The sequence below is a fragment of the Enhydra lutris genome, unplaced genomic scaffold (genome assembly GCF_002288905.1).
Source record: "Enhydra lutris kenyoni isolate GAN:26980312 unplaced genomic scaffold, ASM228890v2 scaffoldscaffold69, whole genome shotgun sequence".
Taxonomy (NCBI): Eukaryota; Metazoa; Chordata; class Mammalia; order Carnivora; family Mustelidae; genus Enhydra; species Enhydra lutris.
The window spans coordinates 2587219-2612850 of NW_019154153.1; the positions used below are offsets into that span (position 1 = coordinate 2587219).

A 25632-nucleotide genomic window follows, 5' to 3' on the forward strand; every position below is an offset into this window, starting at 1 on the left:
ATTAATGTTCTGTCCTTTTGATGAAGTGACTCATTTATCATTATATAATCACCTTCTTTCTCTCGAGTTACAGTTTATGACTTAAAACCTATTTTGTTTGATATAACTATGCCTACCCTCTTTTGTTTTCCACTTGCATGGAATATCTTTTTCCCTCCCTTCATTTTGAGCCTATGTGTGTCCTTAAAGCTGAAGTGAGTCTCTTGCAGTTAGCACAGTTGGGTCTTCTTTTTCAATCCATAGGGCCACTCTAGGTCTTTGGATTACAGTATTTAATCTGCTTACATTTAAAGTAATTATTGACAGGTAAGGAATTACTAATGCCATCTTATAAATTGTTTTCTGGCTCCTCTTTTTCTTTCTTACTATTTTGTTATCTGTCTTCATGAATTGATGACATCCGGTAGTGCTATGCTTTGATTCCCTTCTCTTTATCTTCTGTGTATCTGTGTAGGTTTTTGCTTTGTGGTTATCACAGATTACATAAAACATCTTATAGATATATAATGGTCTGTTTCAATCTGATAACAAGTTAGCATCAATTATATATAAAAGCCCTATCTTTTTCTCCTTTCCCCTTATTTTGTTTTTGATGTCAAAATTTATCTTTTTATATTATGCATTCATTAAAAAATTATTATAGCTATACTACACATACATTATAGTTATATAATTATATATATATTATATAGTTTAATACTTTTGTCCTTTAAACCTTTAATCTTGAGTTAAGTGATTAACACACCACCATATTACAGGATTTGTATATTCTGAGGTTGGTTATATACTTAGCACTTACCAATATGCTTTATAGCTTCATATGTTTTTAATGTTACTAATTAGTATCCTTTTGTTTCAGCTTGAAGAACTTTCAGCATTTCGTTTAAGGCAGGTGTGGTGGTGACGAACTCCCTCAGCTTTTGTTTGGGAAAGTCTATACCTCCTTTATTCCTGAACGATTACTTTGCCAGATAAAGTAAGGTATCCTTGGCAGTTTTCTCCTTTATCTTTTCTCCTTTATCCTGTCCCAGGGCAGTTTGAATGTATCATCCTACTCTTGCCTGGCCTGAAAGTATCTGCTAAGAAATCCATTGATAATCTTATGGGGGTTCCTATATATCTGAGAAACTTCCTCTTCCTATTTTTAAAAATTCTTTGTTGTTTTTTTTTCACTTCTCCAATTAGATGATTTCTAATTATCTGTATTCCAGTTAAATAATTCTTTCCTCTACTGGGTCTAGTCTGCTATCAAAGTTCTCTACGGGTTCTTCAGTTCAGCCAATATATTCTTGAACTCTAGGATTTCTGTTTGATTTTTGGAAACGGTTTCTATTTCTTCATTGAGCTTTTCATTTGTTCATGCACTGTTTTATGAATTTTATTTAGTTGTCTGTGTTTTCTTTTATTTCATTATTTTTCTTTGAGGGAATTGATTGTTTTTAATTCTTTCTCAGACAATACATTTTTTTTAGGGTCAGTCATTAGAATTATTAGTTTCCTTTGGTGGTGCATTGTTTCCCTGATTATTCATGATTCTTTTGGCCCTTTCATGGTGTCTGTGCATTTGAGGAAGCAGGCATCTCTTCCAGTCTTTGCTGACTTTGACAGGGAAAACCTTTCACCAGTCCATCCAGAGATTCCAGGTGTACTGTCAGGTGGTGTCTAAGAGTGAGTTGGCAGCTGGAGTCCTTGGGTTAGCAGGTCTTGTGCTTGGGTCTGTGAAGGTAGGCCTAGTACTTGAGTCTGTGGTGATGAGCTTGGGACCTGGGTCTACATGGGAAGACCTCAATCCTGGATCCACTGGGGCCAGTCGGGCACCAAGAACCACTTGGGTTGGGCTCAGTGTCTGGATCTGTGGATGTTGGTCTATTCCTGGGAAAGGCCAGAAGACTTGCTTTGCAGAAGCCAACCCGGGAGTTTGGATATGGGCAGGTGGGGCTGCGGGGGGATGTCATGGTGCTAGAGTGAGTTTCAATCCTGAGTCTACAGGAGCTGGTCTGGAGTCTAGGTTGGTAGGGATTAGCCTCATGCTGGAGTAACTGGAAGTTTGGCACCATGGGAGTTGGCTCAGTCCCAGGATGGGTCAAAGCATGGGTCTGTGATAGCTGGCATGGTGCTGGGCCCAGCCGGGAGCCTGGGTTCACAAGCATCCACCTGGAACTGGGTTCAGGGAAGCTAATGGAAATCCTGGGCCACAGGAGTAACCCAGTGCTAGGATGTGCTGGGACCCTGGGTTCACAGGAACCCATCAGGAGCCTGAGGTCACAGGAGTTGCCTGTGGCTACAGTAGCCACCCCAGAAAGAGCCACCTATGGCTTCAGGAATTTGCCTAGTGCTGGGGTGAACCAACTTCAGGAACCATGGCAAAGTTGGGTGCTCACTTCTCAATCTCCCTTTTCCACTGGGATGGTAACTCTCTCTGCACTATGTTGCCTGTGCTTGGAGAAGGGGTGATGGGAGTAGTGTGAATCTATCTTTTTTACCCTCCTCAATATATCTTTTCTTATTTCTGTACTTAATGCAGATGCTATAATCGCTCACACAAATCCCTGGTTTCTCTGAAGGTATTCTGCACAGAGATAGTTGTTCAAACTGATGTTTCTGGAAGGTCCAAGAGTGCTAGAAATTCCTATGCCCCCATTTTGGATATCACTCTCATTTCTTAGATTTTAAATGCCACTTCACAAGGAAAATCACAGCAGATTAGTTCAAACTCTCAGTTATAAATTTTCATTTAATACTATACTTCTTGTTAGCCAGACATCACAATCATAATTATTTGTGTAATGTGTCCTTGCTTTACTAGGGTTTTAGAAAAAGGGACTGAATACATCTTGTTCAAAATTATATCATTATTATCTGGTATGGTTTCTGAGACACAGGTGCTACTCTAGATGTTTATTAAAGGATGGAGTGGGGAGGACAAAGAAGCAGGAGGAAGAAGAAGAGTAAAGGAAAAGAAGTAGGGGGCAATCAAAACTCTCACCAGGAAAACTTTTTCACCGTAAGTATGTCTATAAAACAAGCCAAGATAACTCTACTACTTCTTATGATGAAAAGGGTAAGTTCTATATACTCTTAACATAGTACAACCTAAAAACCGGGCTAGGCATTATGTACTACTCTACCAGCTACAACCTCATGGAAATATCAACTATAATTAATACAGGGGCAAAGTGATAGAACTGTTCTATTAGAAGTAACTACTGATCAACTAAGGCTGGTCTTACGACCCTAACAGTACTGTAGATCAATCCGAAGTAAACACTGGGACGCCTGAGTGGCTCAGTTGGTTAATCGGCTGCCTTTGGTTCAGGTCATGATCCCAGGGTCCTGGGATCGAGTCCTCCATTTTGGCTCCCTGCTCAGTGGGGAGCCTACATCTACCTCTCCCTCTGGCTGCCGCTCCCTCTGCTTATGCTTGCTCTCTGTCAAATAAATAAACAAAAATATTTTTAAAAAAGCAAACATTAATAAGCTTAATAGTATATGAACGGAATGGGGAAGAGAAATGAGTGGTCAATTTTTCTGACAAACAAATGAGTTGGGTCTGTTTTAGGGCTCCTAGACATTCTAGGTTGCCCAAACCAGTACATTTAAATGAGACAGGCAAGATTCAAATCCCAATGTGTCTATCTTTAAAGTTCATACCAGAAAGGATACCTAACACTAAAAGTTATGAAACATAAACTTGATTATGGGCCCCCTGTATTCCTGTAAGATGTTCCCATTGTTAGGGTAACATTCGTCATTCTCCACTTTCCTTTGCCTCTGTCCCCAGCCTCACTCCCTTGACAGCTCACTGGCAAGTCTTGAAGAAAAGATAAACTTGCTTGTCTCAGCCTCCTGTGCTCTCCTTTCCTCTCATTTGTCTATTTAGAAAGAAGATTGTGTTCTGCTCTCTGCCATGTGATAAAATGTCTGCACTTATTCGGTTGTGCTAGTTGGTAGATCTAATTCAGGAGTAAAATATTAGAGAGGCCACTTGGCTGTAAATATGAAGTCATGTATTCTCATCAGCTTTATCAGTATAAAGATAAGGTTTTCTTCTCGCTTGTTCTGATTTCTCTCTCAACTGGATCCAAATTCAGAAGCAAAAATGCAGAAAATCTTTGGCAAGGGATACAAAATTCATCTGCCCAGGAGTAAAAATCCAGAAAAAAATTGGGCCCATTACTACATACACTACCATTTTTAGAGGTTGGAACTATTATTTTTTTTCCAATTCCCAAAAGTCCTAACCTCATCAAGATACTTGGGGATTATTCACTGAGATTATTGAATCAAGATTCTAGTAATAAATAATACAGCAGTAGTTAACAGCTAAAGTCTGCTTTAAGTGTTTCACATGTGTTAGCTTATTTAATTCCCTCAACACTGTATATTATTAATTCCCATTTTCTAAATGAGGAAAATCATCATTACACACGTTTTACTTATGTGTGCATGTATGAGAGTAAGAGAGAGAGAGAGGAGAAGAGGAGAGGGAAAGGAGAGAGAGAGAGAGAATGGAAAGGGGAAAAGATGTAAAATGTTTTTCTTATTGTGGTCAAAGTCAAAGGAGTTTAAAAGTCATTATTCTTAATTAATATGTCATGCAGTCTCCCCATAGGTAGATGAAGAGTCAGTTAATTGCTTACTCTACAATTTACCCACTTCCCCTATGGTTTGGCAGGGCAATAATTATTCTTGAACTAAGATGCCACCAATACTTATTATTAGCTAATTTTAATCTCTACAATATTACCTCAGTTCCCAAATCACCCAGCGAACTCACAGGGGAGCTGCAGAACATTTTAAATTCATGGGGGAAACTTAGTGACATCTGTCAGATGTGAAAATTACTTGCTCAAAGTAGTTTACAGCTTCACCGCTGGGATCATGCTATGTTCCACTTCATGACAATCTCTTTCTGTGAAACTGAGTTTTCAATATTTGTGATTATAAGCATATCACAGTAATGCATAGAAATGTAGAAGAAGGAATCAGGTGGCAGTGTTCAATCTGACTCTAAGATTTGAAAAATTGCAGTGTCCAACAAGCACACATCCCAGTAGTAAGCTGTAGTGGTGACTTAAGGATGAAATTTAAAAAATTCTTTAAAGATTTTATTTATTCATTTGAGAGAGAGAGAGAGAACGAGAGGGAGAGCACAAAAGGGGGAAGGTCAGAGGGAGAGGTGAACCCGCTGAGCAGGGAGCCAGATGCAGGACTCCCAATCCCAGGACTCCAGGATCATGACCTGAGCCGAAGGTAGTCGCTTAACCAACTGAGCCATTGAGGCACCCTAAAATTTGTTTTTCATTCAAATTACCAGGTTTTTTTGAGTAATTAGTAAATTGTCAGAAAACAAATATTTAAATTGTATGAACTTAATCACTATCAGGAATTTTGGGGTATTTATTCTGGCCTAGAGGTCATGAAAAATTTACTGACTGCACTGGAACCAAGGAAGTTTGGGAATCTCTGCCCTACTGTAAATAAATGGATTTCCTTTAAGGAAGTTATAAGATAATATCTAGCAGTAAGTTTGAAGAAATTTCCCATACTTCTTCATTTTGTCCATGTGCAACAACATAAACGGTTTTTGTTTTTCATTAAAAATACCTCATTTTAATATAATTGAAACTGAGGTTTTTTTAAAATCTCAAGTCTTTACCTGCTTCTGATCTGCTGCAATACTCTGGGATCTAAGGGAAAATTGCCTACGAAGTGATCACTACTATTCATGCAAAAAAGCTTAAAGCTAAAACAGAAAAAGAATCTCAACTGCACGAGTACTGTAATTCAGCAGCCACTCACACCTCTCACGTTACCTCTATCCGTCATAGCCTATACGATATTACCCTACCTTACAAGCAATACTGCTGTTTTTTAAATAATGAAATAAGGTCTTACATATGTACAATGAGCATTCCCACAAATGTGACCTATGGGATTTATCTCCTGATATTTTTAACCATGTTGTCAGTATTCAGATGGGATTTACAATGAATCAAAGCTACTATTGTTCACACTACATTACACCTACAATAGAATGCAATCAGATACCATAATATTTTCATTTGGTACTTTTTATTAGCTTACAGTTCAGTTTAGTTCTAGTCAATGAAATAAACAGTGCTTTCTAAGCTGAATGCCTCTATTTATAGCACTTCTTTAAGAAGCTGAGATGAAAAAGGAATACCACAGAGCCTATGATTCCCCTGACCTAAAAAGCAAGTTAAAAAATGCTCAATTTTAAATAAAAAATCTTGGGTAGCATAAAGGAGTCACCAAGTTACCAAAACAGTGATTGATGACTAGAGACGTACTCTGGTATCAGTTTAAAATAAAGACAAAACACAGCTCTGGAACTATCTTTTACTTTAAAACTGAAAAGAAAGATGTAATTATTAGAAAGATTCAACAGGTAAACACCAAAACTAAAAAGCAGTTGGATGAGAAGGAACTCCTTCAAACTGATGCCACCCAGAGTTAACTTCAAGGGGAAGAAGTTCTACTCAATCTCAAGTACTAAAACATGACAAATATGATTCCTGGGCCTGTGGACTCACTAAAGCATTCTGTTCAAACCACAAAGCAGGACATACAGGATGAAAGGATTTGGGGGGTTGAAAAAAAGGAAGAAAATACCTCAACTCAGAGTCAAATCACAAAGAATTTATTTTATGTAACCCTTTTTAAACTTGACTATTCCTTCTGTATTTATTGGCTCAAAATTAAGTGACCTGATTATCTGCAGAACAAAAACACAATTTATTTACTTTCAATCTAAAGAAACTGACAACAGCTGCCATTTGCTAAAATAGCCCTCAACTTAGTGACAAAAGAGATGGGTTATAAATGGTCTCTAGGGCTGTTCTTGCTCTAGAGTCTAACAGTACTTTCTAGGATGGTGATTGGGAAGAAGAGGGTATTTACCCACACTATCCCCATATGAAAACTCCCCAAAACAACCATGTCAAAATATTTCTATTGTTTGCATGTGATAAATGCATAAAAGTTTGTGTGTTTAGTGCAATTACTTGGATATTTTCTAACAAATGGAATAATGACAAAATGCAAACAAAACACTCTTTTAATTAGCACACAGACCCAACTAGAAAATGTATATTTGTTTTGGTGAGGAAACACTCTACTTAGGCTCTCTTCCACATCTGGAAATTATTGACATCTTTGAACAATATTACTTCTTCATATAAGCCTTTATCTGTAGCAAGAAGAGCTGTAGAGTCTATTTAATAATACAACAATTTAATCTACCTCCTGGTGTCTTAGAATTCTAGTACTGAGGGTCTTAATTACATTTAGCCAGTCAAAAAAAATAAAATAAAATGAATAAAAAATCAGACCTAGAAATAACAGGAAGAGTCCTTAAAAACAATTTTACATGGAGAGATGGAAATACACAAGCATAGTGTGACTGTCTTATCTCTTCAGGAAATTAGCAGCCAAAAAAGGTTCACTCCTTCAGTTTCGGCTTCAATATTACCACATGGAACAAGTCTCTGTAATACCACCTGGTCTACTTCCCAGCAGTAAATTCCACTCCCAGGCTTGTCATGGCTCATTTAGATAGTATAGTAAGTTTCCTCTATAAGTCTGCTCCTAGAGCTTACAGAGTTTAAGATATAATGAGATACGATGGTGTTTATAATGAGGTAGAATGGAACTCTGAGCCAAAGGAACAGGAGCTGGATAGCATGAGCAGGCTGGGAAACAGAAAGGTTTTTTTTCTCTAAAGTATATTGGAAAAATAAACTATTCCCTAAAACACACAGAGTTTGGGTAAAGATGAAAGTTTTTATGCAGAAGTAAATCTCTAACTTAAAAAAACGTAAAGAGAACAAAATAACATTTCAGAAATACAGATGAAGAGGGGCAAGCATGTATTTCATCACTGCTTCTTGCTACCTTTCCACATAAAATTTTGGTTTAAGAGAGTTGTAATTTACCCCATCCCTTAAGAAAGAGCAAAATTTTTGATACACATACTCTGTCTATAAAGTAGTAATCAAAACTCTTGTTATGGGTTTTGAAGATTTCAGGAATGAAAAGTATATATACAAAAAAAAAAAAAGGCCATCAAAAATTAGGAGAAAAGAGAAGAAGAAAAAAAAAAACCTAACATACTGAAAATAAATCTGATTTAAATGGAATTTATAATTCTGATAAATATTACCAACTATGCCAGTATAAAAAGACCCTCCTCTCCTGCTCGAAACTTGTGAAAATACTGCATGAAATAGAAATAACAATTAGGTATCAAGCATGAGCTAAACCAGAAGTGTGAGTAATGAAGACTGAACTCAAAGAGCACTGATGAGAGCTTAAGTGGAAATGGCTTATGAGAGGTAAAAAACTTGGTTATAGGTCTTAATAGCTAAGGATTAGGGAGAAGATTCCAGGATTCAGGCTTGGGAGAGATGGAAATGATTATGTATATAAAGAAAGCTAAACAAAGTCACAAAGGTTGGCTCCTTTTGTAAAATGAGGACCAGAAAAACTTTGCCTACCAGGCCAGTGGAGCAGCAAAGAGTCTATAGTCTATAGATGAGAAAACAATCATCTATAAGGAATCATTGGGTTCATGAAACACACAGAATTCCAAGCACAGAGATCCACATAAAAATTGACCCAGAAACTTCTCAAGAATGTATTTGGTCCTTGCACAAACTCAAAGCTGATTTGAATAAGACTCCCAAGAAAAGTAGTCCCACAGAAGATGAGCTCATTATCAAAAATTACAAACCATATAAGAAAAATTCTCATGAGAAAAAGTTAAAAGTTACAGCAAACCAAAGAATTTACATTGTCTCCCATCCAAGTACTAACCAGGCCCGACCCTGCTTAGCTTCCTAGATCAGATGAGATCAGGCACATTCAGGGTGGTATGGCCGCAGACGAGAATTCACTGTCAAAACTAAATAACTGAACTGTGTTAAAGGGCAATTAACAGAAATAACAGAAGTTCTCCTAACAGAATGCCATGTATCAGACTTCTCCAGATGAATCAACATCCTCTTTCTCCCTTCTGATGAATTCACTGATGCTCAAGGCATACTGAAATATGGCAACCAGGAGGCAACTGTAGAAGACTATAATGGGCTATCTAACCAACATCCATATTCCTACCTTCTACCTTCTTCCTTCTAACATTTTTCATGTATCCATCTCTTCCACATTGTGACTTGAAGATAAAGACCCTATCTCAAGACCTCAGAAATAGTAATTAAAATAAGACAAAAACGGCAATTCCATTTTCCTTTCCCAATCACTTGTCATGTGACTCAGGCTGGCCACATGGATGTTGAAGGGAACCCTACTATGGGAGAAGGAAGAAGACTTCTGAGAAAGTTGTTCTTGTATTTTAGGAAGAGTCTGAGGAACACCTGTAAATGCTGTCATCATCATGATAACAGGATACAATCAACATACAGTCTAAGGTCAGTATACTCAGTCAACAGATAATTTTAAATATTTCTACATTAAATTGTAGTTATATTTACACCTCTTTGGCTTACCTTTTACAGACTGTTTTCTCACTACAATGCAATACTGTGAAATCAACACTGAGTACTTTTCCTGCCAATTTCATGAAACAAAACCACTGTACTCTGGATAACATATAAAGGAGAAAAGCTTAGGATACCAAAAGACTTTATAATACATAAAGGAGAAATGTTTATATATCAAAATTTGGATATAGCTAATCGGAGTCTTAGAAAAAAATTTATAGCATTCAATAATAATTAAAAATATTCAATTCAAGTAACTTGGGAAAAAAACAAATATTGAAAATATAAGGAAAATAGAAGGAAGTCATTAATAGAAGAGAAACTAGTGCCTAAGAACAGAGATTAAACAACATCCAAATCTGGCTCCTTAAAAAGAAATATAGACAAACTTCTAGTGACAATGAACATGTAAAAAAAAAAAAAAGTCACAAAGGATATAAATGAAAACAGGGCATAAATATAATACAGATTTTGAAAGGACCCACCAATCAGAAATAATAGCACCAGACTGTTAGGCAAGTGAGTATTAAACTTTTATTGTGTTAAGCCACAGAAAGTTTGGGGTGAGTTTTTTTACAACAGCTCGTGCTACTCTAACTAATAAAGCTATTAAAGTGGAAATATGGTATACAATAGCAATATTTTCTTTAAAAAATAGCCTTTCTGCACACAGCAATAAAAACCAGAGCATTTAACAGAAAAAAAAAAATCACCCATCTGAAAAGAGTAAGGGTTCCAGACGATTCAAAGAACACTGAATAGAGATTTGTTTCACCATATACCAGAATTCAAAAGTAAAACAGTAAATAAAATAGTAATTAACTAGCATAGCAATAACAAATAGGTGAATGTTAAACTGTACAGAGCCCAGAAACAGACTCAAGCACATACAGGAACTTACTATATTATATGGGTGACTTTCCATAGGGGAAAAACTAAAACAACTTTCCTCACATTAAACAACTCAGATGTATTAAAGACTTGTTTGTAAAAAACAAAACTTTAACACATATGAAACCAATTCTATTAAAATATATTATCTCTTCTAGGATGTTTTATCAAAGGATGTACCCCACTCATATTGGCCATTTATTTTTATATTCACCCACAGAACCTTATGCTTCATTTTACAAAAAATTGTGCTTAAGTCTATGCGGTCTCTGAAGAATCACATATCATCTCAATGAATATTTCATCCACCATGTTTTGCATAGTTTCAGAAATGTAGTAAGTCTAGAAATGAGGCATAAATACTGTAAAATGCGCTGAAGAAACAAAACAAAGAACCAAGTTTAGGGTAATTAGTGACAACCAGCAAGATTTCGGCAGGTTTCTCTATAACCGATGTGATTTGATGTGAACCATGAGAAAAAAGTGGAACCATACAAGATAGAATTATGAAGAATGGTTTTAGCAAAAGCATTGGGAAGGAGAATATAAGGTAAATTTGAATAGTTAGATGTTTCTGGAGAATGAAGATAAAAAGTATAAAGGGATAAAAAGCCAGAAATTTATCTAGGGACAAAATTACATAAAATTACAAAATTGATATATGGGCCTTCTACAGGTTTGCAAACACGAGTGTAACACAATCAGATTTATGTTACCAATGAAAGTAGGAATTTGTTACAAATAAATGTTTCAAATAGAAGCCTGGATATTAGAAAGATCATGATAGTACTTTCAGCCAGTCCATATTTAATTCAGTGATATGGATTACACCGCTCACTCCCAAAAATGAAAAGAAGAAAATGAAAGCAGGGGCGCCTGGGTGGCTCAGTGGGTTAAAGCCTCTGCCTTCGGCTCGGGTCATGATCCCAGGGTCCTGGGATCGAGCCCCACATCTGGGCTCTCTGCTTAGCAGGGAGCCTGCTTCCTCCTCTCTCTCTCTCTCTCTCTCTGCCTGCCTCTCTGCCTACTTGTAATCTCTCTCTGTCAAATAAATAAATAAAATCTTTAAAAAAAAAAAAAAGAAAGAAAATGAAAGCAGTAACATGAGACTTCATTATACTTCATGTTACAGGAAAGGGAACCATGATATGAAATTAATATTTCTAACATCTGCCTCTCAACAACAAACAAAAAAGTAACAGTGACTAAAAATCTTGATTATTTTTAAAAGATAATAAACAATATCCATAAACATTTGAATTGATCAGATTTTTATGAGAAGAAAATCATCTTATTTTCACTGTCTGGCTCTTTTTATGATTTTAAACCCCAACTCTAGATTTAACCATTTGATAATTCTAAGTACTGTAAATGTTTTATAAATGAGCTAAGAAAATATAAATACAAAGAAAAAGAAATAAGAAAGAAAGCAAAACTAAAGACTCCAAAAACCCCAAAAACAAAAGCACCCCTCCCTCAGAAAACCAAACCCAAGAAATAATGAAGAAAAGGAAAGTTGTATGAGGTAGATGTACCAAGACAAAGGAATACTAAAAAGTGTTATATAGTTTTGGGTACTTTGATCTTGAAAGATAACACCAAACATGATGCCAGAGCCCTGAATAGGGAGACATATTCTAGTAAATCCACTCCAGATGTGTACACTACCACCTGTGAAACTCAAGCTCAATTTCAAGACCAAAAGTATTTGGGATCTCTAGTAGCTAATAACCAATCACCTTGCTCTAAAAAGGAACAGTATCTCTAACCATAAAATGCATGACCACAAATACACTGAGAAGAAATAAGTTTATTCTGGGTGGAAAATTACACCAGTGTTGATGGGGTGTTATAAGAATGCCACTATGTGGAAGAAAAGACAAAGATGAAAAAGAATGAATCCAGCCACAATTGCTTTCACATGCACAGCAAAGATACCCTCTATTAAAATGAAAGGTTCATCTGTTTTCCCTCTGAGAATGACATATATAAAATTGATGAGTATATCACAAATATTTTCCATAGCAACAGTTCCTAACCACATAAGCACCTTTTATTTAATTTCCTAGATTATTAAACCAGAGAGAAAAGATGAACTCTGGGCCTAAACAATATTTAATGTGTCTAACTTGTAGAAAAGACAAATACAAAGGCTATTTTTTTTTGTTTGTTTTTTTATTTGACAGATCACAAGTAGACAGAGAGGCAGGCAGAGAGAGACAGGAGGAGGAGGCAGGCTCCCTGCTGAGCAGAGAGCCCGATGCGGGACTCGATCCCAGGACCCTGAGATCATGACCTGAGCCGAAGGCAGAGGCTTTAACCACTGAGCCACCCAGGTGCCCCACAAAGGCTATTTTAAAAAGTTATTTGGCTTTATATTCTCTTAGGATACTTACTTTCACTTTGAAGATAAAAATACAATTCCAAAATATTTACTGAGTGCCAATTATATGTTGGGTACTAGGCTTATTCCGACAGATTTAAGATGAGCAACACTTCTAAATGTCAGGTGTCTGGAGGAAGATTATAAAAACCTGCAAATAAATGACTGTAACATAGTGGGGTAAATCCTATAGAAACACACATGAAATAGATGTTTAACTACCATTTTTTTAAAAAGATTTTATTTATTCATTTGACATACAGAGATCACAAGTAGGCAGAGAGGCAGGCAGAGAGAGAGGAGGAAGCAGGCTCCCCGCTGAGCGGAGAGCCCGATGTGGGGCTCGATCCCAGGACACTGGGATCATGACCTGAGCCGATGGCAGAGGCTTTAACCCACTGAGCCACCCAGGCACCCCTTTAACTACCATTTGATAGTTCTGCACAGGGGGACCTGGGTGTCTCAGTCAGTTAAGTGGCTGCCTTTGACTCAGGTCACAATCTCAGGGTCCTGGGATCAAGCCCCACATCAAGCTCCCTGCTCAGTGGGGAATCTACTTCTCTCTCTCCCCCTGTATCTCCCATGGCTCGTGCTCTCTCAAGTAAATAAAATCTTTAAAAAATTTCTGTGCAGAATGCTTTTCATACCTTTTATCTTTAACATTTAATTATTTTAATTTTCTTAATGGTATCTTCTGAAGAATAGTTTTTAATTTTGGTCAAATCCAGTTAATCAATTTTTTCTTTTATGGTTAGTATATTTTGTATACTAAGAAATCTTTGCCTACTCCCAAGTTTCCTGTTTTCCTCCAAAAGATTATGGTTACCTTTCATGTTTAGGTTTATGATCCATTTTGAATTAATTTCTGCATATGGTCTGAGGTTTTTACTTTATCTTGACCCTACAAAAAACTAGCTGTATCTCCATCAATTACTGAAAAGGTAATTGATGGTTCCTCCATTGGTGCCTTTGACCATACATATGTATGTATATATATTATTTTTATACTCTGTATTCTGTTCCATTATTTTATATGCCAGTCTTCATACCAATACCATATTTTATTATTGTCATTTTATAGCAAGAGTTAAAATTAGGTAGTACAAGTCTTCCAACTCTGTTCTTTTCAGAACTGGTTTAGCTCTGCTATAACCATTGCAATCCCATATAAATTTTAGATTCCAATTGTCAGTTTTCTATCCCAAAAGCTCCCTGTGATTCTGGCTGTGATTGAGGTACAAATATAAATCAGTTTGGGGGAAATGGCATCTCAAAGTTTCCTTATCCAAACCATTAACTAGATGTACCTCTATTTAGATGTTTTAAAATTTTCTCAGTAATGTTCTGTAGTTTTCCATGTAGAGATCTTATATATTTTTTGTTGTTTATTCTGAAATACTTTATGCATTTTGATGCTATTGTTGTAACTGTCCCTCAGAACAACATACTGCTTAAAATATAATCCATGAGAAATTATACTAGCCACCAAGCATGCTTAGATATAGCCTTAAGAAAAACATGTACTGGCAACAGGCCTCTGGGGGAGAGGACGGTATACATCCTCGAAGCCGAGCGGCTGGGAACCCGCCTGCTTCTTTTTTCTGTTATCCCCTACTCCAGAGACCACCTGTGGCTAATTAGATGATCCCTTTAAATGTGCTTGCTCAACTATAAACTTTATACTGCTTGACCAGATAGATTTTGCCCTTCTTCTTACTTATCTACAAGACTCATGGTCAGTGTGTACCCTACTCCAGCTTCCTTGTTGGTAGTTACCTACTTTCCAATAAATATGAGACTAAGGAGTTGTTCCCGGCAAGTCTTTTCTATTGTTGACCCCCGCTCCCTTTCTCTGGCAGCTGACTTTTGTGTGCCTAATTCTTCTCCCGTGCGCTGTCAGGAAGCGGCAATTGTAAATATTTTCTAAAATATCAGTTTCCATTTGCTTGCTGCTAGTATATGGAAATACAACTGATTTTTATATATTGCCCTGCTTAGACAATCATGTTGTCTGTGTATAAAGAAAACTGTACTACTTCCTTTGGAATTTTATTCTTTTCTGATATATTACATAACTAGGATCTCCAATATAATTAAGAACAGAGAGGTAAGAGTGGACATCTCTATATCCTCTGCAATCTCAGAGGGCAAGTCTTCAATTTGCATCATTAGGCGGGACATCTGCTGTCAGTCTGTCTCATGTGCCCTTCACTTAGCTGAGGAACTGTTTTCTATTCCTAGTCAGCTAAGAGTTTTTAACATACTGGGTGTTACCCTTTGTCAAGAGGTTTTCCTCAATGTACTGATAGTTGTATCATTTTTTATTCTCTTAATGTTGTAAACTTAATTAATTCATTTTCAAATATTGAACAAACCTTACATTCCAGAAATAAGCCTCACTTGGTTGTTAATACATTAGCTTTCTCCTTATGTTAGATTCAATTTGCTAAGATTCTGTTGGGGACTTTCATGCCAATGTTCATGAGGTAGATTGACCTGTAAAATTCTCCTTTTGTATGTCTTTGCCAGATTTAGGTGTGGGGCTAATTCTGGCCTCATAATATGAATTAAGTATTTCCTTCTCTATTTTCCGAAAGAGTGTCTGCAAGATTGTTATTATTTCTTACTTCAGTGTTTAGTATAATTCACGATTGAAGTCATCTGGACCTGGAGTTTCCTTTGTGGAAATGTTTTTGATTATAAATTCAGTATCTTTAATAGATATAGGCTGGTCAATTTTATATTCCTGATTTTGAGCCAGTTTTAATGAACTGTATTTTTAAAGGAATTTATCTATTATATCTAAGTTATCAAATTTATTAGTATAAACTTATTCAAAATATTCTTACTATCTTTTCAGATGCCCTTAGAATCTTGAGTGTTAGTTCCCCTCTTTCATTCCAAAAATATTAGTTCACATGTCTTCCTTCTTCCTTGGGTCAGTCTTGCTAGGGGGCTGATCAATTTTATTAATTCTCTGACAAACCATGGTTGACTTTGTGAATTTTCCCTGCTGTTTTCTATTTCCTTGATTTTTGCTCTTGTCTTTATTTTTTCCTTCTTTCTATTTACTTTGGTTTACTTTGCTTTTTCTTTTTCTAGTTTCATAGTGTAGAATTCAGATAACTGAATTTAAGCTTTCTTCTTTTCTAATACAGACATTCAAAGGTATAAGCACTAGTTGAATGTACAACACCAAATTTAACATTTTCATTTTCATTCAGTTCAAAATGACTTCTCATATTCCTTATGACTTCTCTGAGCCATGGTATTTAGAACTGTATTATTTAATTTCTAAACATTTGAGGGCTTTTCCAGATATCTTAATAACTTCTAACAATTTCACTGTGGTCAGAGAACAATTCCGACATATTTAGTTTTGTGAAGTTAAGATTTATTTTTATGGCCCAACATATGGTCTACACTGGTGAACATTCCAGACATATTCAGAAAACAATATATATAATCCTTCGGTTTCAGGTGTACTATTCTATAAATATCAAATAGGTCAAGTTGATAGTCTTAAATATTCTATATTTTTATTGCTTGTTTTTTTGTCACTTATTCTATCAAATCCTGAGAAACAGGGGTTATAATCTTCAGTGATGACTGATGACTATTGACTTGTCTGTTTTCCCCTTTAGTTCTTCCAGTTTGCCCTTCAGGAATTTTGAAACTCTGTTTTTGGGTACCTACATTACAAAGAACTGTTATATCTTTCTGATGAATTATCTCCTCTATCATTATGATACATCCTTAATTCAGAAAGACTCTTTGGAAGTCTCGTTCATCTGATACTACTATAGCCATACCAGGTTTCTTATGATTACTGTTTACAAAGACCATCTTTTTCCATTCATTAATTTAAATGTATTTGTGTTTATTACAGTCTGTGTGTTATAGACAACATTGCTTCTTTCAAAAATCCATTCTGATAATCTCTGTCCTTTAACTGGAGTGTTTTAGATTTTGATTTAAGTACTGATATGCTGAATTTCTATCTGTCATCCATTTATCCCTTCCATTCTTTGTTCCTCTATTATTCCTTTTCCTGTCCTTTTTTTTCTGATTAAATGAAATAATTTTTAGTATTATGTTTTATTTCCTCTACTGGATTGGGGGGGGTTGTTTTCTATTTTTGTTTTTCTGATTAACTTTTTGAAGTTGCTCTATAGCTAACAATATGCATCGTTAACTTACTACAGTCTGTTAAGATTAGAAATTATAAAACTTCCTGATTCTTCCTATTTTCTATTTCACAAAGGTAACAACCTTAACACAATATAGAGCTACACCCCCACCTCTTGTGCTAGTTTTGGCATATTCACTTTTATATACATTATAAACTCCACCAAACAATGCTGTTATTTTTGCTTCAAATAGTCAGTTGTCTTTTAAGGAGACTATGTGAAGAAAAAAACAAGTCTTCTATATACGTCAACTAATTTGCCAGGTCTGATGTTCTTTATTCTCTCCTATAATTCATGCTCCCATCTGGTTTCATTTCCTCTCAGCTAGAAGAACATCCATTCACATTTTTTATAGAGCAGTTTTTCTAGAAACGAAGCCTTTTCATGTTTAACTGAAAATGTCCATATTTAACCTTAGTTTTTTAATACTCTTTTATTTGGCCATAGAATTCTAGTCTAACAATTTTTTTCCCCAGTACTTTAAAACAAGTTCCATTTTCTTCTGATTTTCAATGTTTTTGGTAAGAACCCAGTTACCATATTTTCCTTTTATGTAGTGTCTTTTTTCCTCTTGTTGCTTTTGTTTTTCTCCCCATGTTTTGTTCCCAGCAATTGAATTACAATGTCAACAGATGTGGTTTTCTTTGTATTTATCCTACCAGGTTTCATGAAGTTTCTGGGTCTGTAAATACATGTGTTTTGTTTTGTTTAAGATATTTTAAGAGCAATTTTATGTTTATAAAAAAATTAAATTTCCTATAGACCTCTTTAAATCTATGTATTTAATCTATGTATTTAAATCTATGTATTCAAATTAGAGAAATAATTCAGTTATTATTTAAAAAATTTTTTTTCTGCTCCTGTCTTACTCTTTTAATCGTTTTGTGTCCTAGTTACCTGTATATTAGTCTACTATTTGCCATTACCCAACATATCACAAAGGCTCCATTCATTTTGTAATACCCCTCATTCTCCCTGCTCTTCAAACTGGATATCTATTGATTTCATTTAAAATTTATAGACTCTTTCTTTTGATAGCTCTAATCTGTTATTACAACAATTCAGTGAGCTTTTCATTAAAATTTCAGTTTCCAAATTTCCATTTCTTAATAGTTTCCTTAGTTGTCTAAGATTTCCTATATCATCATTTTCCTTTAAGTCCCTGAGTCATATTTATAAGGTGACTTTAAAGTCTTTTTCTGCTAAATATGATACGTAGGACTTCTTGGAGCTGATTTCTACTGCATGTTTTTCTTCATTATGGGTATATGTTATTGTTTCTTTGCATGTCTGGCAAACTTTAAAACCCAATATAGAATACTGTAGTTGATATACTGTGAAGACTCTGGATTCTGTTATGTTCCTCTGAAGGGCAATACTTTTTATTCTAGTAGGTAATTTAGTTAACAGGTGACTTCATTGTACTTTTATAGGCTTATATTTATCCTTTGTTAGGCTAATCTGCTAAAAGCGTAGGTTATTTCCCAAACCTCTCTATCTTGGTAAGATTCATCTTCCAAATTCAATCTTCCCTACAGACTTTCTTAGAACTTTAAGTTTTGTTGGTCTGGGTCTACAGTAGGCTTTATTAGAGTTCATGTTCCCTATTCTTGAGACAAACCATAAGAGACTCTTAATCTTACAAAACAAACAGGGTTGCTGGGGGCAGGGGAGTGTGGAGAGGGTGGTTGGGTTATGGACATTAGGGAGGGTATGTGATATGGTGAGTGCTGTGCAGTATGTAAGCCTGACGATTCACAAACCCGTACTCCTAGAGCAAATAATACATTATATGTTAATAAAAATAATTAATAAAAAAACAAAACAAACAAACAACCACCTCACCCCCCCCCCCCCCCGCTTCCTGTTACTTCAGCAAGATGCCAAATGTTTTAACAAGCATTTTGCCACTCTGGACTGGATTAGAACTCCAAATTCCCCAGCCCTTCTCTACCTTCAGTATCACAATTCCACTTTCATCCCTGTAGTAGTTAATCTCTGGTAAACCCTGGGTAGTCTCATCCAAAGAATATGCAGCCCAGTTCTAGGTTAAGAATTCATGGACATCTAACCCCCAACCTCTTTTTAGTATACTGTTTACATGTAAGTTACTTCCCAGATTTACTCAAAGCATTTACAACTATAGAATCAAGGGACTTCAAACGGTCACTTAAAGAACTATACATATAACTGTTAAATGATAGGGATCTTAGAGATTTAAGAAACCCTTTCATTTCAGAACAAGAAAACTACAGACCTAAGAAGTTAGGAAAGTTAGGAAAAAAGAAGTTAGGAAAAAGGACTGGATCTTCAATTCTGAATATCTTGCTTTGCAAATATTCAGCTTCACTAATTTTAAAATGTTTCCATAACTTTACCTGATTTAATCCTCACAACAACAGCATGAGGGGGGTCTAAATATTATTATACCTGTTTTATATATAAGCAAACTGGCTTAAATATAAACACACTCTTTGTTGCAGGGAGCATCTGTGATGTTTATAATACTCATAACTAGATCTTCTGATAGGAAAAACTTACGATTAAATGGATGGATTACTACCATCTACATGCAAAGCCCAAGAGAAGTTTTACCCAATTTACAGAATGAGTAATTACCTAGGTAGGTACCTTCTGTAAAGCACCTTCTGAGGGCACAGTAAAGAAAGGTCATGAAAGGAAAAGTTTCTTTTGTTTTTAACTCTCAAACCAAAAAAGTTTTCATACTGGTAAATTACGCAACAGATTTTCTCAAAATGGGTATTGCAATTAGGTTAAGGCTTACCTACCTGCAACAGTTAGTCCTTTAACTGATGCATTTATATTTAACAGAAGGGACCAGGATTGACCCCACACCTCCAGCAGAGGAGAAAATGAAAAGAAGTAGGATAATAAATCATACTCCTTTCTCCTTTGGGAGAAAGAAGTTGACTTATATTCTTAATTTCATCCTTGCACACACAAGGACATTCTTACACGCAAACCATATATATTGATGGGGCAGAGAAAGTACTGTAAAGGATGAAAAAGAAAGGTACTTTGGGGGTCTTTATCTAAAAAGCTCAATGCTTTGTTACTTAGAGATTATTCCAGCCTTTTGAGGCTCTTTACAAAAGATGATTAAGAAGCATGATTTTTTTTTTTTTTTTTTTTTTTAAAGAATATGGTTTCTTCTATTTGGAAGTTATATGTGGTTTTAAATGGCTAAAAGATGGATTAAGGTTTAGGGAAGAGAAAGGCATGGGATATTTGGGGTTATTGGTAATTCATCCCAATTCCGGTCACAAGAAATAAAAAGATTTGAGAAAAACATTTATAATACACATGCCTATCTTGTGAAAAGCTGAGCATCATGGTCAAAGTTTAGGAGCAAAAAGAGGTAGAAAATTCTAACAATTATTATATTAACAAAGCAATTTCTTCTACTGTTCTATAATAACTAAGAGCCTCAAGTAAACTATTAGTCTAATGAGGAAAGATGCAAAGAACAGTTAAGATTACACATCTTATAAGGTGGATACATAAGTGAGCTGGAGATAAGGGTAGAAAAAAAGGGGGCAGAATTAAGGAATTAAGACCAGAGAGAAAGACCCAAAGTCCCAAGGGATAGTTGATTATAGACACAAACTCTACTTTATCATTTTATCAAGGACCAGTCCCAGCTCTGTCTCTTGTTTATAGTTATGCTATTCAGCATACTTTGTTTTCTTTTTCAAGTATAGGAAATTTTTATATTAATTTATGTGATTTCCTACAGAATATTTAAACTTCAGTATTTCAAGTCAATGTGAAAAATGCTTCCAGTTTCACTACAAGTCCTTTATCATATGTCTACTGCCTCCAATAAAGGTATGTGATAGACGTATAAATAAATGTGGCTTTGCACAAAGTATGCATGTTCTAATGTTACTTAGAAAACACTTCAATTTGTTACTAGGGTATAACTGTTCCTATGATACATTTGCATGACTTTTCAATTTTGTGGTTAATTTAGAAGGCTGTCATAAATGCCCAATCGGGATTTCTTTTCTTTAATGTAAGCAACATTATAATAAATTTGAAAATGAAATACAGGATATCAGAAGATAAAATAATTTAAAATACAAACTCTCAAGCACATGGTGGCTCGGTCTGTTAAGGGTCTGCCTTCAGCTTGGGTTGTGATCCCAGTACTCTGTGATCCATCCCAGCATTTGGAGGGGGCTGCTGCTTAGGGGGGAGCCTGCCTTCCCTTCTCTTTTTGCCCCTCTCCCCATTCACGGTCTCTCTCTCTATCATTCTCTCTTGTTTTCTCTCTCTCTCAGATAAATAACATCTTTAAAAAAAATACAGACTTGGGGCGCTGGTTGGCTCAGTCGTTAAGAGTCTGCCTTCAGCTCAGGTCATGAACCCAAGATCCTGGGATCAAGCCCTGCATTGGGCTCCCTGCTCGGCAGGAAGCCTGCTTCTCTCTCTCCCACTCTCCCTGTTTGTATTCCCTCTCTATGTCTCTGTCAAATAAATAAATAAAATCTTGAAAAAAAATACAGACTCATTTTAATTATTCAAGGTGTAATAGATTGACACCTAACCTATACCATCCCCAAATAGTCTGAACTTTTTCAAATAAGCATTTTCAATAACTTTCTTAATTCTAAACATATTCTATCCCTTTCTCTTAAAAGATACTAAAATGTCAGAATTTACATTGTATTATAGGACTCTTCCTAGGTACATATGAAAATTTACTTTCTGTTGTGGGAAGTTAAGAGCTTTCTTTAGCCAAAGGCATCTCAAGAGTATATAATTTAGCCTACAGAGGTTTGAATTTCTCTGCCAACTTTACTAATGGAATGCTACTTATCAAATGGCTCTGGAATCTCAAAGAAACAAAAAGGCTCTTCTACCACTTCTCCCAAACAAACCTGTTCTCAGGGTAGTCAAATTCATAGTTTCATAAAAATTTTTATTAAACATGAAAAATGAGTCTTTTTATTCATAGTGCCAACACTGGGTGAGACGGCAGTAGGAGTGTGAATGCAAGTCAGTGGAGAATGAACCAGCTCTCATCTAGAAATTGTACTACTCAAACTCATGACCTGAGCTGATGCTTAAAATTTATTACAGTTATTATAATTGTTATTTTATTATTTTGTCCCCTTCTCCAATTCATCCTCTCTTTCTTAGGGAAAGAGACTAATATAAAAGTGGAATAAAAAAAAAATAAAGGCTAACGAAACCATGGCATTAGGAAAAGAAGACCCAACAGGGGATCTGCCAATAAAAATGTTCCTTCAAGGCTGGTGAACTAACACAAATGTTTCTACTGGCTCACTAGCAGGCTACTAAGTGAGCAGTTTCACATGTCTTCAAACTCAGGGCCACCATTTGTTTGTAAAAGATGCTCAGAAATTACAATCATAAAAAAAAAAAAATTACAATCATAAATGCTAGGGTTAGAGAAGAATGATTAGGTCATTCCTTTTGGTCTGACATGGTCAGGATTACTGCAGAAAACTAGACTATTCCTGTGCTTTGCTAAAAAAAATTTCTATATTTTTAGAGGTGCCTGGGTGGCTCAGTCGGTTAAGCAACTGCCTTTGGCTGAGGTCATGATTCCAGGGTCCTGGGATCGAGCCCCACATTGGGCTCCCTGCTCAGCGGAGAGCCTGCTTCTCCCTCTCCCTCTGCCTGCCCCTCTGCCTATTTGTGCTCTCTGTGTGTGTGTGCCAAATAAATAAACAAAATCTTTAAAAATTTTTTCTATATTTTTAGATATATAGGTCAGCTCTGCCTTTTTCTCAGGAGAGACTTTTCTTATTCTAGATTCTGACTCACACATATACGTGTCTCAGTCTCTTCTACATTTCAAATTCTCGGGTTATAATGAACAACTCCTTTTACTTATTCAATTATCCATAATTAAGCAATGTGAACATTTAAAATATGGTGGGTCCTGCCATGAAACAATGAAAAAATGTCATGAAAATTCTATGAAGCAGGAACAATTATTATCGCTATTCTAAAAATGAGCAGACTGAGGCAGAGAGAGGTTAAAGAACTTGCTTAAGTCATAGAACTGGTAAGCTCAGATTCAGGCTCTTTCATTCCATGAAGTATGTTCTTACTAGTTGCAGTGAATAATTAGAGACAGAGATCATGTAGAACTAGTTGGAGGGAGTAAACTCCTTATAAACTAACAAAAGAATGAAGTAAATTCGGAGCAAAGTTATAGGAACTGAGACACCCCAAGCGAGGACAGGTGATTAGAAGAACTTGCTCAACATATAGAAAAGAGTCCAAAATATAGAAGAAAGCCTATTCTCTTGCTCAGCTTCATAGCGAAAAGGAATCAAAAGCTCGCTGTATTAGAACCCATAATATGTCATTCATAGAGTTTTGTATATAATTACACTTAGGTTACAGTTTTCAACTGAGGTTTTAGGAAGGTTTTGTATTTGTAGGCCATACATTGGAAATCTACATTAAAAAAAAAAATAGGGAATTCAATTCACTGTTCTAAGAGGAAAGAACAGAATACTAGCTGCTTCCTAGACTTGGTAGGCCTACAGGGCAGTGAAAACAGAGCCAGCCAGTTAAAGAACCACCACACTCCCAACAGAATATGTGGATAGAGAACTATGTCTAAAGTGCTGAGATAACTTATTAAGAGGAAAGTATTCGACCACTATTTTACTAAGATATGAAACTGAAAGACAAGGGGAAATTTAAGTGGAAATTAAAGCAAGGACTACTTTTAAAACTTTATGCTGAGAGGGGCGCCTGGGTGGCTCAGTGGGTTGAGCCGCTGCCTTTGGCTCAGGTCGTGATCTCGGGGTCTTGGGATCGAGTCCCGCATCGGGCTCTCTGCAAAGCAGGGAGCCTGCTTACCTCTCTCTCTCTCTCTGCCTGCCTCTCTGCCTACTTGTGATCTCTCTCTGTCAAATAAAAAAAAAAAATCTTTAAAAAAAAAAAAAAAAAAAAAAAAAAACTTTATGCTGAGAATACTACATCAAAAACTAATGATGTACTATATGTTGGCTAACTGAACATAATAAAAAAAAATAAACCATAGACCAAAACATAAAACAACAACAACAATAAAACCTTTATGTTGGTAAATCTGCATGACACAAACATGAAAAATCTAAGAGCATCATGATGCCACAGAATATACTCTGGGCAACTGAAAAAGGTGATTTAAGAGATAGGTCGTCCATCAGGGCCAGGTTTTAGCACTTTATTTCTAGAACTTTCATTTAATGTTGTTTTACTAAATTTCGGGACTACTTAAAAATTTCTCTACATACTTTAATCGTTTATCCCATGCCTATTGTGTGAGTGCTTGATGTTACCAAAAATAGTTTTGCTAATCGTAATAGTTTTCAGAAATGTAATCTCAGACCTGGTTTGGAAAGGGAAGTCCACAACAGAGTATAGCACTGTGGTACCGAAAAAGAAAAAAAAATTACACACCCACTCCCTTTTCATGACTTGAAGTCAAGCATTCTTTTAAAACTTCTTTCATATCTTTTCAAAGTCCTAATGATAAAAGAAAATTCCCATACCAATACACCACAATTTTGCTATAAGCAGGTATCTGTACTTACTAGGAAAGATCTGACAGGTAAAAATCAAGATACTGGTGCATGGAGCAAAAAAAACCAACACTACCCTACTGTTACTTTAGTGAGGCTTATTTCTGTTTCAGAACATCATGAGATACTGTTTTCCACAACATTATATCCATCCTTCTTCCATCTTCTTAAATCCTTTAGGCTGTGATTTAATTTGCTTTTCAACTCTATCCCCTACCATGTTTTAGGAATGGTTCCCAGACCTCTTCCATTCAAATAATTTCATGCTTTATTATTCAAAAGTTACCTCTACTACTCCATCTCCAAAATACCAAGCTTTCAGTTTCAACCACCAGTGACAAAAAACTTGTCTTACACTAACTGCAGCATATTAACAAACTTTATCCTCTTGATGATACTCAGAACACTAACCTCCCCCTATTCTCCCAGCATACAAATTTATTTGTGGCTTCAAGTACTCAACACTTCTAAAAGTAGATCACCTGTAATGCTTTTCTGAAAGATTAGAATCTCTTAACCTTACACTGTGGCCTAATAACCTATCCTACATGCAGGTGACACCCCAACAACTGCTTTCTCAACTCTTAGGCTGCTGTCAGGATACCACATGTGTCATGAAAACTCTCCTGGCAAGATGCTCGTCTGCTCCGTAATTTGGGTACTCAACATTTATTGATAGTTCCAAGCAGCAGAAAAGAAGAGGTGATATTAACCCAAAGTACTTGCTGAGCTGAGAAGTCTATTTATTGTAGGTCAGAAAGACTCAGTTTTATGCAGAGAAGAAGAAACTAATAATGAGCACAGATTATGTGAGAGAAGACTAACAGATGAAGACTGCAGAGAAGGGGACGTGTGCTTAAAACCTGTGATAGAGATCAGAAACTAGCCTTATGATGGAGAGAGAGCATCTTTTCTGAAACAGAAGAAAGGACAACAAAAATGTAGATAACTGCTGAGGTAAAGAAGGTTGCTGAGCTGTCCCAGGATAAATCTGTCTTTATAAAACCTGGAAGCAGGGCAATTCTGTAGGGGTGAGGGCTGGGCATGGTGCCACGATGAAGAGAAAGGAG

The 25632-nt window shown here is 35.9% G+C and overlaps 1 protein-coding gene across 2 annotated transcripts in view; it reads right to left on the bottom strand.

Annotated features, from left to right (window-relative positions):
• Positions 1–25632, bottom strand: part of LOC111159681 (ELKS/RAB6-interacting/CAST family member 1) — a 510890-nt gene that overhangs the window by 237801 nt on the left and 247457 nt on the right. The gene's annotated exons all lie outside the window — the stretch shown is intronic.